Here is a 13,998-nt window from a genome sequence, read left to right on the forward strand (position 1 = left end):
CTGGAGAAAAGACACAGCACAAACAGCTCCATGCCCACCTTTCCCTGCCCCTGGGTTTCCCTGAGGACACAGGAGGGGAAAATTTTTGGGTTTTCTCCCCTGGAATCTGTCTGTGGGGGTTTTAGGGAGGTTTGCAGGACAGGGGAGGGGGCAGAGGACAGGGAAAGGTGGGTGGGGAGATGTAACCAGGTATGGGGGGAAAACAGCCATAAATCCTCATCCAGCCCAACTCTGACATTTTTAGGCACGTAGAGAATTTCAACTCCAGGATGTTGTTGGAGAGTGGAGGGGGGAGTTGGGATTGATGGAGCTGTCCCCAAAATCATTACCAGACTGCAAAACCATCCCCAGACCCCAAAATCTGAATTATCCTCAAGGTGCCCCTTGTGTTGGGATCTTGTGGTGTCACATTCCAGGTGAGTGTGGATTCTCCAGTGTCTGATAAGGGTTGAGCTCATTAAACACAGATTACATCATATTTTTCCCTGAAATAAGTAGGACCTTTTGGCCAAACCTGGAGAAAAACGTGTTCAGCAGCGAGGCTGCACAAAAAGACCTCTGGAAATGAATTTTTCAGGAAACATCCACTCTCCACACATCAGCAGTTGCTGAAAACCTCTGGCTTTCACTGAAACTGAAGCAGGTGTTTTGCTCAAATTGGAATTCTTTCATATTTCCTTGAGATCAGGGACCTGGATTTTGGAGGGGCCCGAAGGGACATGTGCAGCCTGGTGCTGATTTTTGGGAGGGATTTGTTCCACCACCTACACTGAATATTTCACCAGGTTTCTCCAGAGGGAGCAGTGAGAGCCTCCAGACACCTGTAGGAATTATTTCAGGTCTCAGCCAGGGAGGCAGGAGCAGCCTGGCTGAATGCCACACCAACATTCTGGGCTGGAGTTTTTCAGTTTTTCTCACTCCACACTGATTTGTCAAATCCTTTTTAAAGCCATTTAACCTTTGTGGGGACATTTCCTGAGAACATCTCACTCTGCTGCAGGCACAGCCTGTGCGGTTTAAGATCTGAAATTAATTCAGCTTCTTTTCGTGGCCCTGTTTGTGGGAAGGGCTTCCCAGCCTGGATTTTACCTGAGCTCCCTCTCAGACTCCACCAAGCAATGAATTGCAGCAGCATGGAGAGAGGAGAGGGAAGTTAATCGGGCAGCAAGGACACAGGGCCCTGTTCTGAGGAGAACCTTGACACCTGAAACAGGTGATTTATGACCCCTCCAAAACTCTCCTGTGTGTAATAAACCCCACATGGCCCCAGCTTGGCTGATTTGTATTTCAGCCACTTGAGCAATGTAGAGCATCCAAGTCCCTGGGTAGGAATTGCAGGAGCTGCTCCTTCAAGTTTCTCCTTTTTCTAGGTAAAGGTGTCAGCCTGGACATGTTTTTCCAGGTTGCTCCTATAAAGTTGCTTTGTGGAGGTTGTGGGCCAAGAGCTGCAGCCTAAATTTTATCCATTCCTTTCATCCATTCCTTAGAGCACCTCATACCCAACTGCTGGGGGATTCCTGGGGGCTGACAAAATGCTCCAGTCCTGCTGGAGACATCCCACAGGATAAAAAAAACAGAAATAAGGCAAAAAACCTGCCTGGATGTTCTGAATCCTTCCCTCTTCCCTTCTGTACCCATCTCCTCTCCCACCTTCGTGTTCTTGGCCATGTCTGGGCACGGGTGTAAGAGCTGAAATGAGAGATTTGGGACTCCAGGCAGCTCTCTAAAATGCAGTTTATTGTATAAAAAATGCAGTTTATTGTATACAAAATGCAGCTTATTGTACACAAAATGCAGTTTATTGTATACAAAATGCAGCTTATTGTATCCAAAATGCAGTTTATTGTATACAAAATGCAGTTTATTCCATCCAAGAGGTTACAGCAGCCCAGGGTCATGGGCAACAGAGCCTGCACCAACAGCTGTCAGCTCCAGCTGCAGGCAGGCCTGGAGCCCTTTGGTTTTGGTTACATTGCATTCTATACTTTTCTTTTGGTTCCAATGCATTCTATACTTTTCTTTGCTGAGCATCTTAATACAGTAGAACCAATCTATACCTTAACTATTATCTATAGCCTATCATAACTACTGTAATTACCACATTCATGTTACTGTTCTCCAATCACTCAAAGTCAGTACATTACAGTTTAAGCTAGAAGTTGTTTTTCAGTTTTCTTGCAGTGGAAAATTCTGAGACCTTTTTTCTACTTGCCACATTTGCTGACTTGTTTGCCTGTGCTCTCTTTCTGCTTGGTAAAAACATCTTCTTGTTTGGGGTGGGTTTATCCTTTGCTCTAAGCCATAAAACCCCTTCTAACCAACACACCCTTTGCCTCCTTGGTTATCCAGTGAGACTGGCTCAGCAATTCTTGTCTTCTATATCAAAACTTGCTTCCATCTCTATTCCTTCATCAGACTCTACATTTAAAAATCTTTCTGCCAAGCACACAAATCTGTGAGACTTTCTTGTCAAACTTTCATCCTTCCCAACACCCGGGTGATGATTTTCCCCCCTTTTCCCCCTTTTTGTCCCTACAGCACATGCTGACGGATCCCCTTTCCATCTGTAGCTATGGAAGCCATTGATTGCTGCTAATGAAGCCTCCCCACCCTCCCAGGCTGCTCTGCAGTGGGAGGGCTCCTTGTTGGGTGCCCTGGGGCATTTTCCAGCAGGATCCCCCCAGGCTCCTGTGCAGGCTCAGCCCCTCTGGTCCATGCACATCCCGCAGTTCTGGATGCCCAGGGCTCCCCAGCATCTCTGCAGGTCCCAAGGTGTTTGCTGAGATGATGGAAATTGGGATGATTTCCACCAATTTTGGCAGCAGGTTGCTTCCTGCAAGGACTGGGGGGAATCCTGCCTGGTTTAGGGACTCTCCCAGGCTGAAAAATTGATGGACCTCAACAAATACCCACTTAGGGACCAATTAACCCCAGGAAGAGCCCTCTCTGCTTGGATGGGAGTTCTGGGAATGGATTCTGGGCACCTCCATCTCAGTCCTTCAGGATATTTCCACCTCTGTGGTTTTCCACAAAAGCTCCTTTCAAGCCTCAGCTCCCACCTCCCTTCTCTCCCCAGCCTTGCCTCCACCAGCCACTCCAATCTGCAGCTGTTCGCTGGATTTTTAGTGATTCTTCTTTATATTTAAAGCAATTCTGAAAAAAAAATTAAAAATAAAAAAAGAAGAAGCAAAAAGTTTTTGGCAATTTACTCTGCTTTGTAATTAGAGCCAGTGATTAGAAAATCTTTCGCTTCGTGATGGAGTTTTCCTTTAAAGAGAAAAAAAAAAGGGAAAAAACCCAAAAAGGGAATAGAAAAAGGCCGCCAAAAGAGCTCAAAGACTGGAATTAACCAGATTATATCTCATTACTTCCAAATGGAAAGGAAAGTTACAGCCTATTAGAGCAGTTGCATCTGCAGCTGGGCAGGAAGGGAAGCAAATTCCCTCCATGGAACCAGGCTCGGGCATGGCACTGCCTTGTAATTGGCTTTGGGGGCTGATATTTTTCCAGCTTTTCCACTCTTGGAGGGGAATCAGCGACTTTTTATCCATTTATCTCTCTCTTATTCTCCTGGGGAAAGGCCACCCTGGTTGCAGCCCCTCTAAAGGCCACAGCTAATTAAAGAGCACATCCTCAGCCTGAGCATCTCCCCTCCCCAGCCTCCTTCCTGGGTGCTATTCCTGCATGCTCAGGAGGAAAAGGATTTGGGCATCTATAAAGGGGGGGTTTAACTGCCCTAAGGTGTGTTTGGTGCCAGAGGGACTCAGGTAAGGGGGCCCTTGCACCTCTGTGGGTCCAGGGCTGGATCCTGCCCACATTGCCATCCCTCCTGTGCCACCAGGACTCCATCCCAGCCTTACCAGCATCTCATCCCAGTGCCAGGGGAGGCCTCCAGAGTTTATTTTTTCCTGGGAGAAGTTGTGAAAGCACAAAACAAAAATGGGCTCAGCAAAACAGGGAAGGTTTCGTTCCCCCCTCTGATGCTGCTTGAGCAGCACTTCAGCTCATGTAGGATTTGGGGGCTGTCATTTCCCAACTGCACCTCAGGGAAGGCTTCTCATTACATGGGAGGGCTCCCAGGAGATCCATCCTGATGGAAAAGGGTTTTGGTTGAGGGAAGGAGCAGCAGAGCTCCTTGGAGGGGTCTGTGCAGCACATTACACGTGGGGGAGGTTGGATGGGCTTGGAACAACCTGGGACAGGGAAGGTGTCCCTGCTGGTGGAACAGGATGAGATTAAAGTCCCTTCCAATCCCAGCTAATCTGAAGTTCTGGGTTTCTATGGACTGGGATTGTGGCATTCCAGCTGTAAAATCACCCAAGATGTGCCAGGACTTCCTTATCTCCAGGTTTTGGGGAGTTTTCAGCAGGAAATTTCCTTTTGGGGTGAAACCTGAGCTCTTCCATTTGCTTTTATCCCAAAAGCATCGGGAGGGAGCTGGGCTGGAGGGCGAGGTCTCCTCCCCAAACCAAGGCTTGGCACCTCAGCATCCTCTGGGTCTCTGCAGTCCTTGGAGAGAGGACAGTGCTGAACTCCTGGAATGATGCACAACTCCCACCCTGCTCTGACCTTGCTGGAGCAATTCAGAGCTGGAGACAAATCCAGGCAGACAGGGAAACTCATTTAATTGGAGCTCAGTGTCTTTATTGGCGCCGTCTTCTCCTCCTTTTTTCTCCTCCTAAGGAATTCTTTCATTAGCAAGCAACAAAAATTATTTGGGTGCCTGACATCTCTGGAGTGGTGCTGGATTTGCAGCCAGCATTAGCTGGGAGGTTTATCCCAGCCCTTAATAGGCTGCAAGAGGGATGGATGCATTTTGCCTAAACCAGGGGAGCTGATTGGGACCTAAAAATCTGATTCATCTTCAGAGCAGACACCCGTCAGGGACTGGGAAAGAGGAGTTGCAGCCAAGGTCGTGCCAATGAGCTGTGCAGGAGAGCTGCAGGCTGGGAAATGGGGAGAAAGCAGCCTGGGATGCACAGGGATGCTTGGAGCTGGAGAGCTGGGCTTGGAGGGGATTTCTGCTCCTCCATGTGGGAGGATCTCCTGTCAGGGGTGCTGCAGGTCAGTTCAGGACTCTGTTATAACAAATTCAGCTTTTTTTAGTGCTGAGGAAGAGAGGCTGGAAGCCTGGAATGGTGTTTGGGAAGTGAAGGAGTTACTTGGGAACACTGGAACAAGAGGAGATGTACAAACTCTGCTTTTAAAGGAGTGACAGATGGGAGAGGAAATGGAACTGCTGAGGAGCTCAATGGGTCATGGCAGAAGGGCTTCTCCATGGTTTTTAGTGTCATGGGGGATCATGGAGCCTCCTATCCCCTCTTGGGATAGCTCAGCCCATTGAACTCCACTGGAGTGAGGGGAAAGCTTTGGCTGCTTCCAAAGCTCTGCCATAAAGGGACAAAACAGCCCCAGTCAGGATTCAAAGGTCCTAAACCCCAGCCCTGAATTTGCCATTGAATTCTCTCTGTCCCTGGGGATGTTGCAATGAGGCAGGTGAGGAAAACCCCATGTCCAGAGCCCAGAGCAAAGCCACCCTCCACCCCAGGCACCCCCAGCCCATCCCACTGTCCCCAGCCCTGCTCTCCAAAGGACAATTCTGCCAGCTCAGGCCTGAGCTGTCACAGTGACAGCCTCCCGTGGCTCCTGCTGCCTCCTGATTGAAGCTTCCATTAACTTACACATCCATTCTGTTTTATTTTCCAGGTTTTCTTTCCCATTTTTTTTTGCTTGAAGCTTTGCTCACCCTAATTTGATGATTTTTTTTTTCCTTAAGCTCTGTCACCACTTCTTTGGTCTCAAAGGAGTTTTGGGGAGTTGCTGCAGCCCCTCTGCTCCCAGCCAGGTTAAAATGGGATGCCCTAAATAATTCCCCCCACTCTTTGTTTTCTGGGAATTCACTCCAATAACTCCCCCCTGGTGTGGATTCCCAAGATGTTTTTCCTCATGGCTGGTGGTCAGCTCTGGAGTGTCACAGACATCTTTTATGAAAAATCCTTTCCTTAGGATTTTTCCTCCTGAGAAGCTGAGAGGCCTCAGGAACAAAATGTAACCAATGGTTATCTGCTGCTGTGGAATGCAACAGGTGCATCTGGGATTGGGCTCATGGGGTTGTTTCTAATTAATGGCCAATCACAGCCCAGCTGGCTCGGACAGAGAGTGTGGGACAGCTGCCTTTGTTATCATTCTTTCCTTTCTATTCTTAGCCAGCCTTCTGAAATGAAACCTTTTCTCTATTCTTTTAGCATAGTTTTAATGTAATATATATAATAAAATAATAAATCAAGCCTTCTGAAACATGGAGTCAGATCCTTGTCTCCTCCTTCAACATCAGACCCCTCTGACCACCGTCACACTGGAGATGATTCCAAGCACAGAGGTCTCTCTAAGTTCTCTTACCTGCAAGAGTTGTCTGGGAACAACAATAACAACAAAAATCAAAGAAAATGAAACCCTTTTCCTGCTTTTTAAGAGGATTTTTTGGTCAAGCTCTTGGGTTTTCCCAAATGGGGACAAGTGGCCTTCAATCTCTGCCTGTTTGTTTTTCTGTGCTTGTTTTCCCTTTGATTTCTTGCGGGGGTCACTCCACCCTGCACAGGACTCTGCTGATCACACTGTGGTGGGAATGTTGGTCTGGATTGCAATGGCCAGAGACAATGGTTAAAGAGTAAAAAAAAACCTTGGAAAAACCAAACTGGGCTTGCTGCTGGATCCTGGATGGGAAAATCATGCCTGTAATCCAATAGATCCCATGGTGCACATCCCTCAAAACATGAAGAAACTTCAGATTTGGAAAAGGGGGCAAATCCATCCTGTTTTCACATAGGAAAAGATGGAATTGGTCAATTGACAAGTTCTGATTTGTTTTTCACAGTAACTTTGACGCTTTGCAAAGCTTTGAGGGAGGTATTAGGTCCTGTAGAGCCCTGGAGCAGTTCATTTTCCACAAACCCCCTGGAAGTTTGTCCCAGAGATATAAAACCCCTCAGTTGCCTGGGTTTCCATTTTAATTCACTCTGGAAGAGCACTGGCACCTCCTCCTGTTCGTGCAGACCCTGCTCAGACAGCAGATAATGGACCTGAGAGCTGTAACTGGGGACAAAACAATGCCCAGATCATGGAACCGTTGTCAAGTCCTTCCTCTGGGAATGCAAAATGAGCTTTTCCTGGAGTTCTGGTTGCCCCCACACAGGATTTTCCAGCCAGGCTTTGCATCAAGCAGAGAGGGTGGATGGGAAGGGAGAAAAGCAGTTAATGGGATTGGATAAGGCCAAAAAAATTTTGGAGAAATTGGGAGGTGGAGGCAGCCTCTGGCAGGGCTGGGTTCTCCTCTGCCTGTGGGACTTTTCTGAGGAGACAGAACTGAGTTTTTTGGTTGAAAAGCAGGAATTAACCATTCATGGGGGTCTACTTCATTTATCCATGTGCCAAGAGCAAAACTCAACTTCCCCACGGGGCACCATCATCCAGCCCAATCTCCTCAACCACCACCATTCCAGGTTTTCTCCTTTCCAAAAAATCCCTCAGAACATCAGCAAGGATCCAAACCCTTCATGGGGGCTGGAAGCTCAGCTGAAGCTGCGGAGTGGGATGGAAGAGCTGTGTTCTTCCATCTTAAACACCTTCCTCTTCCCACTGCCACAGGAAATGGAGAGATTTTCCAGAGTTCAGGGATCAGCAGGGTGTTCCTAAATGTGGGATCTCAGCACATCGTTCCTGATGTCCAGAGATGCCAGGAGAGCCCTTGGGGGTCTCGGAAATCCTGGAATGTTGCCAAGAGTGTTTGGTGGCTTGATTTTGACCCATCCACAGAAGTGACAGCAGTTTGAGGACATGAGAATCACTTTAGAGTGAAGGGTGTAAAAGAGACACATTTATAGGGTGAGATATAGACTTTAAGGTTTTTGGTACAGGGGGGTTATGGAGACAAGATGGAGGGATCAGGGCGTGTCTCGTCCTTCTTCTTTCTTCTTCTTGTCCTCCATCTCCTGTGGTGATGTTGGCACTTAGAGATTGGTTTATGGTGAAGGTGCACTTGCCAACATGGGTGAAAAGTATTGGAAAATAAAGGTAAATATTATGTATGTAGATTTTAGTATAAAAAGACATGACCGCCCCGTGGGTGGTCAGAGAGTGCCTGTGACTGCTTGCAGATCAGACCTCTGTTGGGCAGACAGAAAATTTTGTAGATAAGAAACAATAAACAATCTGAAGACCGAAAAGCTGAAGAGTCCAGACTCGTCCTTTGAATCGCGTGCCACCCAAGAACCACTCTACCCGTGTCGGGGCAGAGACAGACAGACAGACCCGACACCTAAACATTTTTTATTTGGTGTTTTCTTTTGGGGGTGATTTTGAGCTGTTTGAGTCTCCCTGGAGATGAATCTCTGTGTTTTACAGGGTAAGGCTCTCAACAGAAAGAGTGGGATTTGGGGTTATGGTGCTCTGGCCAGATGAGGGTCATTACAGCCATTTTTAATAAAGATTTATTCTAACAGAAATAGCACTTATAAAACTTAAATTAATCCACAGAGCTGCTGGGGAAAGGGACAGGTTCTTTGCCAATTATATTTCTTCAAAAACACTTCAAAGATTAAAAAGAAAAAAAAAAGAAGTAGAAGAATCAACCCTCTCCATTCATTTATTTATGAATTAATAAAAGCAAGAGAGAAAGAAGCAGTTAACATGCATAGATGTGGAAATCCAGGGGGATTTGGGGATAATGGAACCTGACCTTCTGCCTCCCAGTGCTGGGTTCCACTTCTCCACCAGAGCTGAGGAGCTCTGGGGCTGCAGCCCAATGTTCTCCAAAGGGTTTCTTTACACACACGGGCCTGGAAACCCCCATGTGGACACTTCTCAGCCCAAAAAATCCTCTTTTGAGTTTTTCACCCCTGTATTTCTAATTTTTTAATTTTTTTTTAACCCAAAACAAAACTGAAGAGAATGGCAAAATGTTGCTTTTCTCTAAAACACTTTTCTGCAATTTGGTCTAGAAAAGCTTTTGTGCTTTAAATTCTCTAATGTTCATTAAACCTCCGTGTTCAGACAATAAAAATGCTGCCTAGCTGAGTTGCAAAGCAGCGGGGGAGGGTTCTCCCTGTGTCTGGAGCATCTCCTGCAGCAGGTGCCTCCTTTTCCTAGCAGGATTCTCCAAGGAATTTGGTCTCATCCATGTTGGGAGCAGGACAGGAGGGCTTGGCCCTGCACTAAGATCTTATTCCCAGGTTTGTTCCATACAGCTGGGCTTTGCAGCTCAAAGATAATCCATAACCCTCTTTTAAGATTATTTTATGGTGTTGAGGATCTCCCTGAAACATGAGAAAATGCCACAAATAAGCAGAGTTTGCACTTAGTTTGTCTCATAAATTAAATCGGATCTTGACTTTGCTGAGACAAATCAGTCTGTGGAACTCACAAGAAAATAATCAGGACTATTCAATTTATTTTAAACAATATTTTTGTTTTAAATCAGGGAGTTTTAAGGGATAAAATCCATATTCTGCAGGTTTTAATGCTGGAGACTCTGGGTTTTTGCCATATCATATTTCCATCCCATCAGCTGAAGGAGCTGTTTGTGTTTGAGATGAGGCACGGGTGGATGCTCTTTGCATGGAATGCTTTCCTGATCCTTTATGTGCATCCTGACCTCCACAAAGATGCTGAGGAGACCTGGTACCTCACCAAATCAGGGCCAGAAAATCTCATTGCAGGTTCTTAGAATGCAGCCAGTTTGGAACCCACAGCTGCAAACCCTTTCCATGGTCATCCAGACCCAGGGCCAATTCAGGACAAATTCCACTGGGATGTCAGGCCCCACAAGCCTCGAAGGGAAGCTCAGTACCTTGGGCCACTCACTGGCTTTTAATTTTAAGGTAAAGAAAGACATTTTAATGAAAAGACAGGAGAGGAGGCAGCAACTGATACCTGGGCCTGAACCTCGTGTGCCTCCAACAGGAGATTTCAATCCCAGTTAATTCCCACTCCTTCTCCTCCATGGCTTTCTCCTCTTCCACACCACCATGGATAACTGCTTTCCACCAAACCCCCCTCTATTCTCCAAGCAGGGCTCATTTCCCACTGCCTTTTTTAGACCAGAAGGGCAAGAGAAAGTAATAAGCACTCAGTGCCCTGTGTTCAGGTTAAGGATGGTGATTATCCTTTTGGAGTGCTGGAGTCGGTATTTTTATAACACCCAAGGTTTATTTTAAGTGCATCTCTTCTGAGGGCAGAAATAGGTGTTTGTGCTTGGAGGTGGAGAAAAGCAGCCAGGGCTGCTTCATCTCTCTGGAAAAATGCTGGGCTGTGACCTTGAGTGGGCATCCAAACTAAAGCCATCGAGTCCTTGCCATGGGAGCATCACTCTTACAACTGAGATTAAAGGATGGCTCAGGATTGATCAAATAATGGTCAAAATGATTCAAGCTGGTTTCATAATACCTGATTATTTCATAAGTTCTGATTAACTTTGTTTAAATTGAGCTGGGCAGATCTACTCTGGCTTCAGCACCAGCTTGTGGCTGTAAAACCGTGTGGAAAAAAGCGCCAGTAAGAAAGATATTTCTACATAAATAACTTGGCTTCTCAAAGTGACTTTGGGAAGACAGACAGAGATCACAGGATTCTTGCTCTAAATCAGATTTGGGTCTGGACATCAAGCAGGGCACCAGAAATGGGTGCTGAGGGGCAGATACAGCTTGTTCAGGGCTCAAAAACAAGTAGTTCATGTTCAAAGGTCCCTTATGGATCTCACCTCCTCAAGGACCTTTTCCTGCATCTTCATCCTCCGCCTCTCCCGGGGGCAGAGAGCAGAATCACTTGAACTGTGCCACCTCACTCATTCCCTCCTGCTTGCCATTAAAATGTCAATATTTGCAGCCCTGCTTGGTGACACTCCGAGGTCCTGGTGCCACCCAGGCTGGACCAACACCTGCCAATCCCACCCTGCCAGGGCGGGAGCAGGGCGGCAACCTGGCCGGGCTGCACAAAGGCAGCGATGGGAATAAATTGCCTTGTCAAAGAGGAGGGCAGCTCTGCTCTTAATGGAAATAATGGTAGATTACACGGGCTTTTGTCACACAATATAATCAAAGACAGGATCAAAGGGAGGGAATACAGCAAATGGTTAGCAGGCAAGACATGCTAATGAGATAAAAATGCTCGCCTTGCCACCTCTCCAAGCTTCAATCGAAGGATAATTGATACTAAATAATGTAATTTTGAGCTGTGGTGAAATGCACTTAAAACCAGCAGACAAGGCTGTGAAAATGTTTTAGTTTTTCTGTTACTCTGCTGTCATTTCCAGCACTTTTTTTTCCAACGGCCGTGTGGCTGCTGATTGTGTGTGTGGGAGCTGTTAAAAAGAGAACAAGTGGAGAAAAAGCCAATTTTGGTGAAATATTGGTGCATTTACAGCACTTTAACCCTGGGCCTGGGGCAGGAACAGGTCACCCCTGCTGGGCTGGGTTTGGGTGTGGGCAGTGGGACAGCTCTGTGGTGGCAGTGGCACCACTCCCTGCATAGAGCCCTGGGGTGGCAGTGCCACCTCTGCTGCCACCAGGAGCTCTCAGGCAGCAGCAAATTTCAGCTGCTGCTCCCACCTGGCACTGGAAATGCAATTGGAAACTGGCACGATTTAAATGGGAACCAGTGCAGTTGAGAGGATTTGCCAGCAGTAAGGCAGTGAAGTGCAAAGGCTGGCGTGAGGTGGTGTCCAAGGGATGGGATTTTATCCCCCTGAGCCACGTTGGCTGATGCTCCACTGCATCTCAGGCAGCTCTGGGTAGCCCCAGGGATTCCTGATCATCTTTCTTTCCCTGGAAAACTTCTGCACTGCCTGCTTTGTGGGAAAATTAGAATGCCAGATTAGACAGAGCTTAAATATTTCTAAATGCTTTCCCATAGCCTTTCCTGTGTATTTTAGGGCAGACCTAACCCTTGGTGCTGGTGGATTTCAGACCTTGCCATCCATGCTGGATTTAGCAGCTCAGTGGAGACACAGAATTCCCTTCCTCCTCTGCAGGACTCCTCCATGTTTTGTTTCCCAGCTCACTGTGGAGCATGAAAAATTCTCAGAGATCATGGAAGTACCAGCTCTGAGGGCCCTTCAATCACCACCCAACACACCCAGCTGGCAGCACCAGCTCTCCCAAGAGCATCCAGAGGCTGGAGCAGATGGGAAGATTTTGTAAAGTAATTCCCAGAGATCCAAAGGCAACCATAAATGCAGGAAGCTGGATACTGCCTGGGGACAGCACAAGAAGCCCTGCTTGAGGCAGAGCTGATCCAAGGAGGAGCCGTTTATATCCAGCCCGGAAGATCCCACGTGTGGAAAAAACTCACTCAGCAATCTCCGGCTTCAAGCAATGACTTCATGTCCCAAAATATGAGCATTACAAGAGGGAAAAGCTGTAAATTAAAAAATAGGGAGCTGTAATCCTGTGAGGAACATCTCTGGAACTGGAGGGGAAGTCTTAACAACCACAAGTCCCCATCCGGCTTTCCTGGTGCATCCATATTTTTAACATGTTCCAATTGCAGCAAGGATCTGGGAGGAGGAAGATCCACAAGTTCTTTGCTGAGTGTGGGTGGAGGAGAGATTTTCTGGGGTCCAATAACAGCTGATCCATTCAAGAGCATTCCTTGCTCTTCCCAAGGTAGGAAGAGCTCTGTGAAAAATGCAAAGAATGACAATTTAAAAATGAAAATTACTTTGGGGGTTGCAGATTTTTTTTTTCCTACTTAGAAGTTCCTTGTGGCACAATTAATCAAATCAGGACATTCCCCAGAAACTTTTGGTGTTGTTTATTTATTGCACGAGTTCGGCTGAGCAGCTTCCCTGCAGAAAGAAAACTGTTCTGTGTCAAGGAAAATAAATAATGAAAAATAAAGGATCTCTCCTCCTGCATTTCCAACCCCCTCTTTGCTGACGGATGCCGCAGGCAATTACCGAGGATAAATTAAGACTAATTATGCCAGTTCTCTTCTGAAAGTTCTGAAGAACCTTGGAAGCACTTCTTCACATCAGGATGCCCTGCAGGGTTCAGCAGCACAGGAGAGCACATGAGATCCAGGTTCATGAAAGGCATGGTCATGGATTGAGGAGATGAGGGAGGAATAATCCACAGATCCAGCTCAGCTGGACTCTCAGAAACCCCAGGAAAACCTGAATCTGAGTGCACTCTCAGATACAGCCACCAACCCTTTCTTATTTGAAGCCATCTGACCCCAATGTACTGAATTCTTCTCCCAAGAAGCATTAAAATCCTCATTTTTCCTCTTTCCCACCTACTTGGTGACCACTGCCACACCCTCCTCTCCTTGCCTCCCTCTCCCCTGATTCTACAAACCAGTTACTGCCTTTCATGGCCTCTTTTCCCCCTGGTACAAAGTTTTGGCCACAGCTTGTGTTCCATGAGCTGGAAAACCTTCAGCTCATCCACTTGGGTGCAGCCAATGGCAGAGACTGGCACAGTGAAGCCGCAGAATGGAGCAGAGCTGATCCAAGGGGCTGTTCATATCCAGCCCAGAAGATCCCACATATGGAAACTCAGCCAGGAGTCTCCGATGGCCCTAAACAACCTGCAGCCCCTCAATGTTCTCCTCTGGAGTTTTGGGGGAAAGAGAGAATGGAATGGAATGGAATGGAATGGAATGGAATGGAATGGAATGGAATGGAATGGAATCAGTTGAGCACCTTTTTAAAACCTGGTCTGATTTTAAGCATTCAAGAGTCAGGTGAGAATGTTTTCATACTGGAGTCATATTTTATAAAATCATGGAATTGAAGAAGGGCTTGAGTTGGAAGGGACCTTAAAGCCCATCCAGTCCCACCCTCCATCATCTTCTCCTGTCCCAGGCTGCTCCCAGCCCTGTCCAGCCTGGCCTTGGGCACTGCCAGGGATCCAGGGGCAGCCCCAGCTGCTCTGGGCACCTGTGCCAGGGCCTGCCCACCCCTGGAGGGGAGAATTTTTCCTTACATCCAAGAGCATTCCAAAG

The sequence above is a fragment of the Agelaius tricolor genome, unplaced genomic scaffold (assembly GCF_023055355.1).
Source record: "Agelaius tricolor isolate 1412-34295 unplaced genomic scaffold, bAgeTri1.0.p SCAF_29, whole genome shotgun sequence".
Lineage (NCBI taxonomy): Eukaryota > Metazoa > Chordata > Aves > Passeriformes > Icteridae > Agelaius > Agelaius tricolor.